At 44.7% G+C, this 17,982-nt stretch overlaps 1 protein-coding gene and 1 long non-coding RNA gene across 3 annotated transcripts in view; one reads left to right on the plus strand and one right to left on the minus strand.

Moving 5' to 3' along the window:
- Positions 1-17,982, plus strand: part of LOC126530974 (uncharacterized) — a 177,884-nt gene that overhangs the window by 62,760 nt on the left and 97,142 nt on the right. The gene's annotated exons all lie outside the window — the stretch shown is intronic.
- The window catches only part of LOC140218500 (uncharacterized), a 119,833-nt gene continuing 117,697 nt past the window's right edge, over positions 15,847-17,982 (minus strand). The window contains exon 2 of the long non-coding RNA XR_011894781.1: positions 15,847-16,057. This is a non-coding gene — a long non-coding RNA (uncharacterized lncRNA). The remainder of the gene's footprint in view (positions 16,058-17,982) is intronic.

Raw genomic sequence — 17,982 nt, forward strand, 5'->3', positions numbered from 1 at the left:
CCCGGCCAACTTGCCATATTTTTCTTTAATGCAACGCGAAAAAGGAACAACAGACAAGAGCTTAAACGAAGGGAAAGTAAGCGTGAAAATTGTGCTGAGATGTCGGCCTGCAAGCAATGATACTGCTATTCTGTTTTTCTTAGCTCCTCATAGAAATTATATTGAAGACCACATTTTATTGCGATAACTATTATACTAACACTTCAAGTGAATTTCCGCCGCTATCATCACAGTCGCTGTGGCACTGCGCATATACTAAACTATATGTATGCAATATGCTTATCAAGCTGTTCAATGGACAGCTTTTTTTCCTCCACCCCCCTATCTGTATCTTAAAAGATGGAAATAAACTTTCATTTCATTTCATTTCATTATATGGGCTATATTGCTACACTATTGAATCACTAAAGTTGGTTACACCAGGCCTTACATTCTTGACTAAATTATTTCTCAGAATTTTGAAAATGGTAGCCCACAAAGAAATGCCACGAAACATAGCATTCCAAGCGCATGCATTTTATCTTAAACTTGTTCAAACCATTAAATATTAAATGCGCAAAACACTATCAGTGCTCAAATCTGAAAGTGGTGCCATTTTACTGGCGCGGCTCTGTACGGGCAGCGTAGTGTCGTCTGTGCTATATCATTACAGGCCCGTTACGGGCTTAATTATGGGCCATTATGGCGTTAAAGCTTTTAAGGTGCCCGAAATTGTTTTCTGCTAACCGCATATTATGAGAGAGGGCATGCGCCAATCCTGGTAGTTCATCTCACTTCGGGTATAAGGCATGGCGCCACACTTGTTCTTGAGAAAAGATACATAATCTTATATCTAACGGCGATAAAGCGTTTTAAGGCCAAGCATGCCAATTATTACTGCAACGGTAGCGATGCGCGAGAACTGAAAAGTTCCTTTGGCAAACCCCGACGTTCTTTCTTCAGATGCGGCGTATCGTAGTGCTAGGCCCTGGACAACGTCATTCGAAACCAATGATCCAGACATGGCGCCTGAGGCGTTCGTCCTTGTCCACAACGACGCGCTTTTCCTTTTCTCCGCCGGCGTTCACATCGCTATGCATGGGCTTTCAACCAGATCGGCCGGTTCGTGAAAAAAATTACTAAACAAGGAAGAGCTTAATAAGTTTAATGCGATAGAAAAAAAACTTTATTGTTCAATTTGATGACATGCTGGTCTACTTTAGGTGGAAAAGAAATAGGAAAACGGGGTAAAGTTATGTTATTGCTAGGATTTCTGCTTCTTGGGCGAAATTCTAGAGCGAGTGCAGAACCCGCGTAGCGGTGGGTGGGAAATCCAGTGCTCACGTGATGGCAGATTAGCATGGTAAAGCGTCCGAGCAGCCTTTAAATCGATTCACTGTAGGGCCGGCGCCCGTATCCGGCAATCAGTGCTGATGATCGAGAGCAAACGAGATATCAGTGAAGGTGTGACTCACTGACTCAGACCGGGCGTGTCTTGCATATTACGCTTGCAAATAGAGGGGGCTGCGCGCACAGCACGAATTTACTTCTGCTGGCTAGCTGCATGGTTCCTCGGATTGCGAAAAACCCTCTTAGCTTCAAATAATTCTTCAAGTGATCTTGCAGGTCTCTCATTAGAGAAATAGAGAATTTTTTAAGGAAACGTAGGCAACTCAATCAGACGCGCGTCCAGTATGCTATACCTTACGCAATCTAATGTCGGTTAGAGGATGAGAAGAAAGAAATGAAAGAAAAGCCTGGGGGTGTCGCTTCGTCCGGAGGTGTACAATGTAACTACAGTCGCTCACTGTGGTCGGAGTTCGATTTCGAGAAGGACCCTCGGTGCTTCTTGAAAACTTTAGAGTTATCTCATTGCTTTTTTAAAGAGCACCGCGTGTCTTTCTCGAAATCCCATGGGATTCTCTAAAGGTAAGCAAGAGTCAAGGGCACGTAATTGGTGTTCGCAGTAATTTAGTTCCCTAAATTAGCAAGTCACCGGAGTTCGCCCTTTGTTTAATTTTTAACATCTATTTTGTGAGCTGTCACCTAGGATATGCGCCTGCATCCAATTCGCGCTGGACGTCAACCATGCGTCGTTTCTCGCGGCATAACCAAGACTAAGCAGCACCTCACTAGGTAAGCACTTCGAAAAGATATCAATCTGGGGAGTTATGCTGATGGCCTCAAACGAGAAAGTTATGGTGTCCGTAGAAGTAGATACATCTACTTCTCCATGCAGTGATGTTATTATGACTGAAGCACGTGCTGGGCCAGATGACCTATAATCGGTGGCGTCATGGAATATAATTACGCTGGAATTTTAGTGGGCTCGTAGTCTTTCTTGCATAGGATGGACGGGCCACGCCCAGGTCGCACAACGCCCAAAAAGTACGTCAGAAATGCATCCCAGGTCGTCGGCGATTGAAATATGTGAGTGATTGGCTACCGACGAGCCAACAAGACACTTACTCTAGAGAACATCTCTGTCTTTGATTTGATATTGCCTCTTTATTTCTGTCCTGTTAATGGTGCACCTTGACACATAAATCGACCCCTGCAACCTAGCCAAAATGCCACCTTTACACCGTGCTGCACTAGGTAACAAACTAAGAACTCCACTAAGGCAATATCGCGTGACGGCTTGAAAACTGGTTCACAAAGTATTTAACCACTAGCATACAAGGGCAAAAGGCAGACGAAGACAACAGAGTGGGCAGACAACAGAGTGGGTTCAACGGTATATTCTCGGGAAATACAAACAGTATACACCTACAGCTTTGCGCTGTTCCATCGCGACTTATTCTCGCCATTAGCCGACTTAATTGATCTAAAAAGATGGTCTCTTTATCCCGTATGTAAATATCAGCTACGCTAATGCGCAATGCGCCATCCTTTCTGATTATTTCTATCTCTGCTGTTGTGCGCTGCTTTAGTGTGCGTCTCTTATGCCTCGTTTAAGGGGCGTAGGTTGGCGTAACCGCATCGGGAACGTCTACCTGGTTTGTTCTTTTTCGAAAAAACGTGATAACCCGTTTCTTCAATACGCAGAAGTGGTATGTTGGATTAACATTGTTTTGTAACAACAAAACTGCCGCACAAGGAGGACGATGCTTCAGTGATTGGCTATTAATACAGAGAAAATGATACATCGTAGCAATTGCTACAAATAAAACTGATACGGCCTTCTCGAAAGAAAAGTTTCGCAGTTGAAGAAAAATTCGTCTTGGTCCGGGGCTTGAATCTAGAACCACCACTTTTCCGGGGCAGCCGATTTGCCATTTAAGCTAACCAGGCGGCTTGGAGATGGCAGGGCGAAGTCGACAAGTTCGACTTTGCCCTGCCAGCTGCAAAGTCGTGTAGCAAGTGCGCACGTACCAGCTTCCATTAGTCCATGGACGCAGTAGTGAAAAAGAAACAAAGAAAAAAAAGTCAAGCTTGCCCCTGTCTTTTCACCTAGTGGTTCTCTCAGCATACATCTGTCCACTCCTTTTTTCCCCTCGACGAACATGACCTTCATCCTCGTGACGTGACTGCGTCGACGTCTCACAGTGTGCTATCTCACGAACTTCTGTTTGCATCTCGGGTTAGACTGTGAACAGTGCATGGCTCATAAACATTGCATCAACTGAAAGTTGTGGCCAGGACGCTGCATGAGCATAAACATCGCATGAGATTACGCAGTGAATAAGCATCGCATGAGATGGGTAACAGTGAATAAATTTTACGGATTGCATTAGTTTTGTATCGTTTAAGTAAGCGCTTCACACAGGTTCCAACATCTGTGTCGCATCTGCATGTTCTTTTTTTTTATGGGTAGTATACCGCATCCGTTTGACTAGGGCAGCGCATATTTCGTATTTCCCAATAATTATTCGAAGCTGCATTATCAGCGCCTCCCTTTTCTCCATAATGAAAAAGCGCTAACATGCTAGCTACAAGTGCTGACAGGCCTGAGTGACTGTTATTCTACATTTCCCGGTTATGGATTACGCTTCTTTTTTGGCTGCCCAAATGATATCGCACTGAATCCTTGCACACGGGGGATAATAGCGCGCACTTACATATCCGGGCACTGAATATCTCCTTCGCAGCATACCTTCAGTGAGGAAACAATGTCGGGTGTCGGAGCATCCGCATGACTCTGTGCGACAGCCGCACCGCAATTCTGGACGAAATGTGTTCCACCTAGGCACCCATTAAAGCTCACCCGCCGTGGTATGACAACATGCTAACGGCTCTGTCACGTGGCGGGTAAATTAGTGCGCCGACGCCTGGCGGCGCGAAGCTTCAAGTGCATCGGAATCGCGTTGCATATATGTGTCATTTTGCGCTGACCATTTCAACCCAAAATACTTGCGTTACATTGGTGCAAATGCGGTAATAGCCACGGGGCTCAAAATATCTACGCGCAAACAAAGACAACGCCCGAAGAGAAAGGGCGAGAAGGCCCAAACGTGAGCGGAGTTCGAAATGGCCTTCGAGCCGCAGTCTTTAGCGCGGGGCTCGCGTGCGGGTGGTCTCCATGCGCCGTCTATAAGCTTTTCATTTCGCGTCGGTCCTACTTGGCAATTTACCGCTCCGCTGCGGGCGGTAGCTTCGCTCTATCGCGTCCACGCCGACAGACAAATTGCGCACGTTCTAACGGAGAACCGCAAAGCAATCTGCAGAAAGAGAGAACGAGGCTTCGATCGACTCCCGAACGTTATCGGCGCAGCTCCCCGCGCGACGAACGCGAGAACCGCGCGTCTCTTTCTAGTTCTCTTCGTTTCCGAGAGCTGACAGCATTTCTTGTCTGGCGCGTTTCACCGCGGTTTCCCAGCGCTCTCCAAAGCTTCGTGCCCGGTCTTCGTAACTAGGGACGGCCCTAAAGGTCTGCGGCAACTGCCTGTGGGGGTGGCCAGTCAGAGCCGTGCGTGGGTTCTTGCCTTTAGTAGCAGTTATACGGCACTGACGTAAATAAATAAAGCAGTCCCGTCGTGCGCGAACAAGTTCGCGCTCAGCCCACACTACGCGGCCGGCTGTTGCCGGGTTCCGATGGGTTAAGTTTTCGTTAGGGTTGAGTGTCTTTGAACAATTTAATTTCTGTGTGTCAGCCTTCCTGTCGTCATTGTTTTCCGCTAACTTTACTCCCCTCGAAGAAAACGACAGGCACAGGGTCGTTGCAAACTCAAGCATGTAGGCTCACCTCTGGCTTTCTTTCTTTCTTTCTTTCTTTCTTTCTTTCTTTCTTTCTCTTTCTCTCTCTCTCTGTCACACACACACACACACACACAAACACGCACGCACACACACACGCGCGCGCGCGCGCGGACACGCAAACAGCAGGAACACGATTGTTTAGATTTTTTTTTGACAAGTTATCTTACGTTACACAGCTTCTGTCCGGAAAGCCTCAAGCTGCACCTGCAATTGCGCATATTTTTAGAAAATGTAGGGCCCAGCAGCTTCTACGGTTAGCTCTTGAGTATAATTTGTGCCTTATCTCTTTTGAAAGCAGGAAATCCTTGTGTTCTTTTTCCTTTCTAAGGTGGTGAAGCATAGAATTATGCCGAAATTGTGAATGTAGTTTTTTATTGAGAAAAAGAAAGAAATGTGAAGATGTCGGAAATGAAGGTCACGCAAAAGCAGGACAAGAGTAGTATAGCGCACAATCACGGTCCTGAAACTTAAGTTCCATTACTGGAAGGTTGTGAATAATACAAAGATGATGCACTGAAGACCCATGTAAGCATTAAGGTGCTTTTCACTAGGGTGGCAATAAGGGCTTCTTGGCGATCTTTGGGAGCAGTAGATGTCGCTTGTTGCGGACGAGGACAAAAGAAGAATGGGCAGGACACACACAGAAGACATTCACTCCTCGAAAACAGTGATTAACCATGGAGCTGTAAAAATATATCGCACTAAGCAGTTCTGCTCGCTTGCAAACTTACGAAATTCGCACGTATCTTTCTTCTTGTTACATGAAGGGAGGGTCATCAAATTTAACATTTTTGCAAGTCACCATCTATCTTAATCACATCTAAACAAGTGGCAAAACCAATTAGCAAAGTAACATTCGCTTGAGCCTTGTACTTTAATATTGCTTACCCCACACGCACGCTTGTCCTGCAGACAAAGCACGCTTTACAGGCCCAATCAGCAGCAGCTCGTTGTGATATACGTTGGCCTGTACGCAGTGTTACTCGCAGAAGCACGAAGAAAAAAATAAGATAAACTCAAGCTAGCTCGGGTGCATTCGAGAACGTGTGGAGCAAGGCACGAGACCTTTTTGAAAAGGTGCATTGGGACAGCCACGTGGACAAGCAACTGCACCTCGGTCATCTAATTACGCAGGGTGCACGAACACTAACCGCGCCGACTAACTGCGCTAGCGCTCAGTACAGAGAAAGCAGAGCGTTTAACCTACTTCCAACCTGACAATTCGGAGCGCACGTTCACTAAATTTTCGCTTTGACGCAGCGTCTCGCAATGCAAGTTCGGTGCAAGCTAGCTTGACCTGGTAAGCGGGGGTGCAAGCGCGGCGGATACCAGGTCTGAGGTTTGCCCACGAGAAAGGCCGTGACAGAAATGGAAGGAGGAGGAGGATAAACGGAAGAGGAAGGCGGTGGCCTTCACATGCGCCTTCAGGAGAGTGACGTCATGGCTCTTCTATTTTATTTATTTGCTATGCGGGGGCAAAGAAATGACCACCCATCAATGAATAAGAAAGGAGCGCAGCCGTAAAGAATTAGAAGAAAGTAAGCACGAGTGAGCAAATGGTTCGGGATAGAGGCACGACACTGCATAAGCATTTCATTGCAATGATGAGGCTTGTCGTCGCGCTCCATAGCGCTGTGTTTTCGTTGCCTTACTTTCTGTCTGGCGAGGGCCACTACCTGTTATAGTATCAAATGCAACACAGATACAACCAGGCAGGAACAATGCGTGAACATCCTCCTGCATTTATCATCTGAGCCGTGCCACAAACTCATGGCCATTTTCTGCAACTGCACAGGACATTAAGCCTTCGACAACTTATACCGATGGTGCCAGTTGTTCAAGTGGGTATGCGCACGAGCTCCAACTAGTACTGTTTTGAGTTCAGGTAAGACTTTTCCTGTTCATTGAGCTCGGATAGTTCCTTCCGAATGAATGGAAGCTTTCCGCCAAAAGAGAAGAACAAAGAAAAAAAGAAATGTGATTACGTAGTGCATTGTAACCCAAGGAAAAACCGAACTTTCACATTTTCACGGAGCAATTCTCGTTCTCGCCGAGAGTTACCTCAGTAACAAGATGTTCACCGTTATAAAATAGGTTTTTGGCATACTGCGAATGCAACGTTCTAATAATCCATAATAACGTTCCATTAACCTAATATTAACATTAGGTTTGGTCACAGGGCAAGACCTGGGAGAGCGGAATCGCATGTAAACGTTAGGAAACGAAGTGTGAAACATTTTACCCGTTATTACTTCAAACATTGATGCAGTATCTATATCACAAACCAGTATATACATTCCTGCAACAAACGCGGCATCTCTGAATGGATCGCGCCACTGTTACGTTCAGTCATGTGTGAAAACAAAACACGCTTTCGATAGCGTGCATATTTTTTTTTTCATTTTCATTTTATTTTGCGCTGCTTGCCTGCGTCATAGTGCCGCGTTGCAGTCAGTGCGGCAAGCGCGACAGTAAATTTCAACATCGTTAATTAATGAAAACTTGCGGTATTTGCTATTTATCTCGACACTGTCCCGTCCGATCCTATCAGACATTGGGCAGGAAACTACGCGACGGGACGGGGAGTGCATTGTCCCTATCTTACCTGCTTTGCTCGACACCACGCTGGCGACTAGGTGAGTGGCAACAAACATGAAACAAGACCACTAGTCAAGACCACGAAGCCAACGAGTTCACACTTTCGGCGAATGGAAACAATAGGTACTCGCTCACTGAACTTGACTTGAGTGGCTGCGTTCCCTTAATTTCCAGATAACTAGTTACTCGCATTGGCCAACATTAAAAATTCTTAAATATTATTCAACATTTGCTCGAAATTCACGCCCAGGTCGAGGAATGACAATACTATAACGGGTATGTATTCTTGCACGGTGCACACACAAAAAAAAAATGTCACATGTAAGGCCCTACCGTCTTTGCAGATAGGCAACGTGGCTTGCCGGACAAATAGGCAAATATCAGAAATAAAAGCTGTTGATGGCAGAATCGCTAATAACTTTAAATGTGCTAACTAATATAAGTTCTTATTTCAGCGCGTGTGCTACAATTTACAGATTTAAGCAGAAAGTAGTGAAATCATCCTAAGACTGGCACCACTTTCGAGATATCGGACCCCACTATCTGATTTAAAGAATGCCTAGGCATAACACTTAACGTCGCCCCAATCTATCGGAGGCAAGCTTTCGAAAAACTGTTAATCCGAAGACCAATGCATTTCCTAGCACATTTCCATGTTGCATATCTCCAAAGTGGTGCTAGCCTTGGGATCTCTGCCAAGCAAGGACGACTTCACCGCGGTTCTGCATCAATTTCGCTTTTGCAACTTGCGCCCTTCAAGTTCGTAATCAAAAACACAATTTCCATAATTTAGGTAATCTGCGAAATTATTCTTGAAATTTTAGTCCGCTAAGGACCACCTAGCTATGTAGACTATAAGCAAAAACGGCAGAAGCCAAGATATGATCGTTTATTTTTGATGTGTTCCACATAAGAACAAAAATCTGGCATATTGTCTGGCTATGCAAATTCTTATATGCCACTTTTGAACTGAGGGAATTGTATTAGAAGAAAAGGGGCTCTACTTCTTCGTTAGTTACAGCTATATGACCCAAAAAGACGATGAAGCCAAGTAACGCATATGGGAAAATAACTTGTTTTAACTGATATGTATAAAAGGTAAGGAAATAAAAAGAATGTACTACGAGTTGCCGATAAGATAACTTGCCGCCAATGGGAATCTAACCCTCACCTTCCGCATTACGCATGCGGTGCCATACTAATAAATTACCGCAGCCGGCCATCCTTCTGCCAACATTCCTGGGTGCTAGTATGTGCACAATACTAGAAGTGGGAGTGTCAGCCGCCACAATTTGAGGCCATCGCGGCGGACGTAGAACATCCTTTCATCCACAGGTGTCACATAGTACGGGAACTAGTACGGCAACATAGTACGCCTCGTTTACCGCATGGAAACTGGGAAAAGATGAGTATGCGGTAATTATTTCCAGCACACATATTTAACCTACGCACTTCAACTTTCGGTACACGTCCCCCATGTGGTGGCTCCTATTTGTCTAAATATGATATGCCTGCTGTTTATCCTCCTGTTAGGGAAGCGGGGAAGCTTTGTAAGCGTTTCATACAACGTCCCTAAACAGGCCGAGAACGAGGATTTAGCAATTTTCATTTGACGCCTAACTACCACACACACTTCAAATTTTGCCTGCATATTGCCCATACTATTCCGCACATTTCCTAAATATATAAGCTTCGCGAGTTATCCAGTTACTCCAGAATAGCGTGAAACAAATGTACAGCGTTTTGTTGTTGTTGTTGTTGTTGTTGTAATTTTGAACACACCAGTAACGTATATTAAAAATATATCGTGTCGACGGCGTTACCAAACCATATTTGTAAAAAACATAGTGCATCAGGCCGTTCAAATACAATCATGATACATGTGGACATTGTGGCAGCTGATAATTTAGCAAAAACTTATGTAATTCAGTTTTTCACGGTGGTTCATAGGGGGCCTATCGATGAGATATGAGGCCCAGTGAGCCCAGTGACAAGTCTTATAACTCTATTATTGTTATGCCTCATTTATTTATTTATTTATTCATTTATTTATTTATTTATTTATTTATTTATTTATTTATTTATTTATAAGCTCTTGAAAGCTTACCAACAAACGTATCTTAAATTATAAAAAGCAATTGCCTCTTTTATAAGCTCTAGTCAATAGAAAATACCACAAATCTCCTATGTGCCCTGTATCATGCATAATTCTATACAAATCGTAGAGGTAGCCGTAAGAAAACCCGTATGTTCTCATATAAAGCCATATGATCACATAGGATTATGATACGGGGCATTTAGTCCTTTTTCATAGAATAGTGCTTTGAGCCAGTTGGTAAGATTGTGTAAAGACAATAGGACGCATATCTATTGGGCAGCCTAATGAACTTTTTTATTTTTTTGCTACCAGAGTTGGCGTCAAACTTGAACGTATAACATAAAGTTACGAAAGAAACCTATGCGAATTGCTAATGAAGAGTTCTGCGGAAACTTTGCTATACGGCTTCCGCAGAACTCATCTACGCGATGGAGCTATACGTACAACATAAAAAAAAATACTACATTTTGCAAGCACTAAAAGTTACGTAAGGCCTGTGATTTGTGCGCAGCGTTCCTTTCTCGCTCTCTGCTTTCTCTCTCGAAGGCAAAATTTTATCGACCGTCACTGCAGATAGGTGGACTAGTAATGACACCACCGGTCACTTTTATTCTCTTTTTTTGTTTCATAGAAGCTTGCGGCAATAAAGTGCGCTATTTTGTCTGAGCGAAAGTAATATATCTACGCTGTCTTTCATACATATCTTCCCGAGGTATTTCCAGGTTCGTGAACCAAACCTGATTAATATTATATAAAACGTTTCCCCCGTAGTCCCACTGCACCTTATATCGGTTATAGGTGAGAGCTCCGGTAGTGTGCCTGGAAACGGCACTGAAGTGTGGAAATGCGATGCACGCAAGCTTACATTTTCTTTTTCTTTTCAGTGCTTTATTTTCTTCTTTATTTTTCCTGAGGAATGCGGCACGGGGACGGGTGTTCTAATCAATGCCCTAAAAAAGAAAAGAGAGAGAACCTAACGTCACAACTGGTTTCGGTACGCGTGTCCTTTAAAGATTTATAATCGTTTGCTGGTCGCAGAGCTCTTGCGATGTTTCGATGGGGATGAAACAAATACTGTAAATAAATAATACTCGTCCTGGTGCGGAGATTGAACACCGAGCCAACGACTTTCGGGGTGGCCATTCTACCATCTGAGCTAACCAAGGAAACTAACAGATCGAAGAGCGACCGCAAATTATACGAGAAGTGCAGGAACGCGAAATGTGGCAAATCCTCTTGTAGCCTCGTGCGACGAGTCAAGTGGATGACAATGTTCGTTTTCATGTTCTATAACGTTGCAAGCCTCTGACGCAACCTGAAAATAGGCGATGGCTACAATGAGCGAGCATGCTCCGGTATTGTTCCTTTAAGTTTCAATGCGCTAAGGAAGAGCGCTTCTAAATAAAAACTGGTGTGTTACGTGAAAAAAGAAACGTGCGCAGCTTGTACTAGTGGTGCAAGGCTGGAGTCAACAGCGGAGCTTGTGATTACCAAGCTTTTACATGGCTTGCCTAAGTTGTTTGTAGGTTTTGCGAGGCTATGCTAGGTTTTGCGAAGTTGTTGGTAGGCTTGGCTAAGTTGTTTCTAGGTTTTGCGAGGTTATGGTAGCCTTGGCTAAGTTGTTCCTAGGTTTGCGAGATTCTGGTAGGCTTTGCTTAGCTGTTGTTTCGACGGGCTTGACGCTGGAAGTTTTCGAGCAGTCGCAGGCCGGTATCGCTTTCTCCGTGACGTCGAGCATTCAAGCGCCGACTCTCGCGTTCCCTAGATTGAGACACAGGATCCTCGACTCGATGTCGCCTCTTCTCAGCCGCAGCTTCGGCACGGTGTTCCGGATCAACTCGGAAGCGACGCATCGCTTCTCGCTTGGCAGTGCGACGCTCTTCCTGGTAAGCCGCTTCTTCTTCGGGCGTCCGCACTTTCTTCGGTCTTCCCATGGCAGCAGCACGTAGGCAGGGAGCAGAGGAGGTGAGAGGTGTGTCGCCCCGCCGGCTGTTCCGAGCTTTTACTCGCCTGTGACGTCACGACTCCGCCCTATGTGTGTGGGGTGCGAGGAGGTTACGTGGCTAGGTGCTCTCGCAGGTGGTTGCGTGGCAACGCGAGGCGGCGCACAGCTGGGCTGAGCTTTCTGGTAACGCTCCATGGCGGAACTAGGGCTTCAACAGCTCCGCTGTTGAAAAAGCACTACCCAATTATGAGGAACGCCGCAGTAATTTTAACCAGCTGGGGTGCACGTTACAGTACACGAGCGCTTTTGAATCTTACACTTATCGTGCTGCATTGGGCCCCAGCGGAGTGCGGCTTCCGCGTCCAGATTCGCACCCACAACTTCGTGCTCAGCGGAGTAATGTCATAGCCACTGAGGTACGAGGGTGGGAAAAAGAATGCTTCGTTCCGGTGGCTGTCACCACCGACTTCGTCATCTACGGTGGTAATCCAAACGTTATCATTACATAAATTAAGAGGTACGTATTTCATGCGAAGTTGCTTTCCCTCAGCATGTGTGCGTCACTATAACAGAGCATGCGATGTGGCAACTTTATGTTCGGCACATTATCAGGAAAATATTCTGCGCCATCGACACGTGGGCCGTTTCGTTTTTCTGTTAATGTGTTTTTTTTTTTTTTTATAATCAGTACCCCTTTACTCTTAGCTGACCTACAAGATGCCCACTCCAACGGACTTGGACACGAAATAACACCGCCTCTGTTGAAGGCAAATGCGATACGTTAATGTGATTATCATTTTTTGGATAGTTACTGTGTCTTCTTTCCTTTCACTGGCAAGAAAATTCTACATTGCTAATGATATACGTGTCTCGTACCGAATACCTACATATTATTCCTAATTCACTCAGAAAAGCATCTTCAGTTGCATGTTCTAACTGACCAGTTTATTTACATAAATTAGGCCGTTTTAATATATTGTGTTTGAATTTTCTTTCACTATTTTTTTGGGGTCACAAGCACTGCGGTTACCTTTTACCTGGAATGTGCTCACGTGAAGACAGGGTACCAGATCTGGATAGACGAAAAGTATGCGAATTCTAGATCAAGTACATTTTTTATCGACACCTGTAAGCTGTACTAGTAGTTGTATTATTTATTTATTTATTTATTTATTTATTTATTTATTTATTTACAAAATACCTCACAACACCCCAGAATATTGTTCCCAGAATATTTTAGCTGAGCGTGTTTTTTTTTATTATTATTATTTGTATCTGTTCCTGCTCTATCCTCTATTTGAATGTGCAGAAAAACATTTAATATTCGCTTAGGCAATGAAAAGCAGCATTTCCAAATATTCGTATTCGATTAGAGAGCTAATATTTATATGCATTTACAAACGACATAACAAACGATAACCGTACATCCCGCATTTCACACACCGTTCTCCCATCACTGTGTTAGAATTGTGCTATCTGCTACAGGTAATCTTTTTTTGAATTTGGTGTAGCTAAAAGAAAGCATACAAGACATACGCAATCACAGTTCGAAGAGCCCTTTCACAACCCACTTTCTTCGAGCAAAAGCAACACAAACGCTCGAGGGTTATGAAATGTGAAGCGCGGACACTGTTAATCAGATTATTACCACGTGTTCGACATATCGCTTCGCCTCGCGCCAGAAAGCACGGCCTTGCGAAGCGCTTTCACTCAGGATAAAGGCAAAGATGGGTCGCACTCCAGTTCAAGCAGCGGCCGCGAAACGCGTGCTTGTCTAAGTGTCGCCGAAAGTCGCGACGGTCGCCTAGCCGACAACCGGAGGACAAACTTATTTCATTTGCGCGACGCCTGCCGTGTCGACGGCTGCCTTCTGACGAGCGTGATGCAAGTTTTCTGCCTCCCCGCACCGTGCGGCTCCTTCTCATCTGGAGGCGCGCTTCGGTTTCCCAACGAATGTAATTGGCTTGGCTCGTGTTCCTAATTAGATAAGCGGACGAGCGGGTAAAAGTACGGCTAAGGCGTAGGCATGTTTTGCGAAAAATAAAAGAAATAAGATGAGAGGGGGAAGGGGGGAGGGGGTTGGGTTGCAGACTGCTTTCGACGCATGATTGGCTCGCTTCCTTCTTCCATCGGAGGAGGGTGAAAGCCCAAGAACACGAAGCACTGATATAAACTGACTGTAAATGGCCGACACCGGCTCTGTTATCGTACGCGGTCGTGTATCGATTGATTATTTTTTCCCCCTATTCTCAGGGTGATTGAAGTGCACGGCGTACTAAGCTTCGGAAAAATAAAGCAAAACCTGCAATACATTGAAGAGGTGATTGTGGCATTTTGTTCCCGTCGATACGAAGATATTGCAGCGGAATAAATGGAACAAGGTTAGAAGCCTAAAATAAAGAGAAAAAAACCTCCTGCGCGCACAATGCCCGCGAGATTGGCAACACACGTGCACTATGATAACCTAAGAAGATAGCATGTATGCGTGCCGCGTGAACCTTGCAATGCCATACACATATTGTACAAGTTCCTTGCTAATGTTAGAAAAATTAAGCTCTGAGGCAGATCAATGCCTGTTATTGCTACATTTTCTAGGGGTACTCCATGATGCTTATCCTGGCCATGGATCCTTTGTGTCACTGCTCGAGTGGCTGATTTTGCAGAACTCCGTACGCCGTTGCAATCTGTCCTTTATTTCTACGGCACCCTCGTCAGCAACATTGCATCGCAGCCACGTCATGAGCGCAGTCACATTATACCAGGTGTTTCTGCGAAGACGATAAGCAATCTTTAAAACTCGCCTGTGGCGGGCAGCACAATTCCAGTCCTTGAGCTGGTCCCCTCTAATAGGCGGACATTACATGCACAAACAAAGGAAATGCCTAATCGACTAATTAACAAAATTTCACAAAGTTTTTAACTGATTATCTTACGGCACAGTGTGCAATTTACAAATTGCAACTCGAAAGACTGCAAGGCATATCTGCTCGAAAATATTATGTGCATTACGTCAGTTTTGAAATATGCGTCATCAAATTCGCAGTAAAAATGCACTGTCGTTCCACATACTTTCTTAAGAAAACACCGTTTTCTGCATTGAAGCACAAAAGCAACTGGATCACCAATGTATTCTTTTCGCAAAGTTCGGGAATTAATATGTCAAAACTAGTGTTATCCTATGAATTCGTTCCAAGTGGCACGTTCCAAGTGGCTTTGCAAGCCCCCCGGCTACAACTTCTAAATTGCAATATGTTAATTGTAATTAATTAATTGAAAACCTAGTTACTGAGGTTTTGTGAATTAGTCACTTATGCATTACGATTTCTCGTGCAATTGCATCCTTTTTTTTTTTTTCAATAAGAATTTTCCCCCTATATTTCCATCGGCTTGTGCATCGACAACCTAAGCTCAAGAAAAGCCTATGACTACAAAGGTTTGGCTTATCACTGAAGTATTAGCACGGAAGTGTTCTTCGATAAGGAAGGACCTATCCCATCCGATAGTAGCAACTATGTTTCTGACCTCTACGCTGAACTAGAATAAGTACACTCTACTGACATCTTGTGGCGTTCTGGACAACAATAACTTGCAAGAAACATAATTGTTTTACATCATCATTCTCCGAAAAAGAAAATGAAAGAAACTGTCTGATTATTATGCCGCTGTTTACACATTTACACCAGCAGATACCTAATTTTATGCAGTTGGTAATTGCAAGCTAGAGTTCAGCACGCTTTAGTTTATCACACCGCATAAACATGAATACACGAGCGCTTGTTCTCACCTCGGAATTTTTCGTGCCACCCCTCTCTGTCACCAAACTCTCCACATTTCATATTCATCAAAAGAATAAGCGGAGTTTAAAAAAATATAAAGCATGCATGCACACAGTTGAGCTAGATTTCTGAAGACAAACACGAACAAGGACGCATGAAGGAATCAATATCGTGCAGACGTGCAGCTTGTTCCAGGCGTCGGAGTAACACCTGGATACCTTATTCTTCCGTTCTATCTTTCTTTTCCTCTCTTTTCTTTTTTGTTTTTTGTTTTTGACCTTGTGTACACTTGGAAAGAAAAATTTCCACGCGCTGCCTGTTTACCTTTCAGCTTGTCCTCAGTCCACTTGGTTCAAGAAACGTGCCGTAAGCCGATCCGATATTGAGGGAGCGTCGGTGCTCTGAACACTTCGCGAAATCGATTCGGGTGCCCTCGGGTGTGCTCGTTGGTTCCAACGCCGCCTGCGCAACGCGATAAAAGGAGACGATAAGCGCCACATGTCGAAAGGCACGAGAGCATTGCCACGCTGACAGGAACAAACGCCACATCTGCATTCACGTGACGCTTCTTTTCCCGTGTTGATGGTTCCTCCAGATTTTTATGCCTTCAACATTGAACATAGATCACGCTCTCCATCATTCACCTTTGAGATGAAATTTCACGATTTGAATATCGATCTTCTTTCCTTCCTGTGAGCGTAAATGTGAGCCGGAAGGAGTAAAAATGTGCACATTCCACGGGCCTTTGCATGGAACACATGTTCCTATGCCTCTGTCTGAATGAAAGAGGTAGCGCAGAAGATAATCAAATTCAACTAAAGCACAAGCCTTCCGTTTAGTTATAGAGCGCAGCTCCCAGGCGCCCGTTCCTGCGGCGAACGTCGACGTCCGTCGTAACCGAGCGAACGAGCCCAACGGATCAAAGAGCGAACGCGGAGCGCAGGGGGGGAGTGAAATACAGTGAGAACGAAGGTAGCGCAAGGAGAAAAGCAGAGGACGAGGGTAAGGCGAAAGCGTTAGAAGGGTAGTGCCGCGCAAGACATGCTCTGCAGCGAAGATAGCTCCGAGATGGCGCCAAAGTAGCACACGTCGTCTGTTTACCGACGACGCCACCGATACCATACATGGAAACAAAGCGCTGCATGAGTGAAGGTCTGTCTGCGGGACTGCCGTGAATGGCACCCACGCGCGATTTCCCGATTAACGAGGCCATCGCGCCACACTTCGCTCGGTTCGCAACGTGCCGCACGAGACCAGTTGTCAAGGCCGGCCAATATATCGCGAGATGAAAACACGTATACAGCTGCGCTGAAATTTCGCATTAGGGAGTATCGTAATCGTCGGTGAATTTTTTCATCGTGTTTTCTAATTAATTTTACGCCATGCATATATATATATATATATATATAGCGCTGTCCTGTGTCTCTGTCACGTCCCTGTCTTTCGTGAATTGCGCTAAAGGCCTTGCCATTATGAGTAAACCGCACTAACTAGCCCCAGAATCAGCCTTATAAGAGGAAGTTCGTATCGTCGTCATCTAAGCCATTGTTTTGTTGCACAGCCATCACGGTGATTTGCTAAGCGTTATCTCAATTCGTTCATCTTCAGCAGCACAGTGGAAGCTTTGAATAGGACAACAATATGGCATTTGTGACGTCACGTGAATACTTCCTATAGGTGGAAGCCTTTGTTCAAGTAGCCCGAACGAAAGCCCAGAGATTTCTGTCACACCAAAACCCCACAGAATAATTTTAACTAAAAATAAACATACAGAAAAAGTACTTTTTTGGCAAGGTGTGGTTCAAGGGGCGGTTCATACTGAGTTCTGTATTATGCGCAGTACACTGCAGAAATAAATAAACGTACAGCGCTATCTACATTTCCCACATACCTTTCAAGTGTGCTTGAAAGCTTCCATTTCAGACCAATCGGCTGCTGAAATAACATTGTTTCAGTGTGCAGACGACTGCGGACGTCTAGGCAACATGGGTGCCGCAATAATGAAAAAGTTAAATTGCGCAGCAACTTTGCCACTCAACTTTTAAATTTCCGTAGAATGATATCGATGTGTCAACTGTTCCTATGGACAAGGTGGCTTTACCTGTTGTGACAACATTTTTTATTTATTTATTTTTTGCTTGAACAGAGGGCCGAAAAACGTTTACGGTTGAGGGAGCAAGTTCTAGGTTGTTGTATGTCATATGCTGTGAATGAGAGGCTCTGCCTATTGTTTCATGACGAGCGTGTTCAGCCGTCTTGAAACGGCTATCTGAGCATGCAGTTGATGAACATTTGCTGTTCTTGTGAAACGCGTATGGACATGCTACAAGGCAAAACAAAAGGCATCAACGACAGCTGCTTAACTGAGAGCCCTGCGTGCGGCTCTT

Source organism: Dermacentor andersoni, chromosome 5, assembly GCF_023375885.2.
Source record: "Dermacentor andersoni chromosome 5, qqDerAnde1_hic_scaffold, whole genome shotgun sequence".
Taxonomy (NCBI): domain Eukaryota; kingdom Metazoa; phylum Arthropoda; class Arachnida; order Ixodida; family Ixodidae; genus Dermacentor; species Dermacentor andersoni.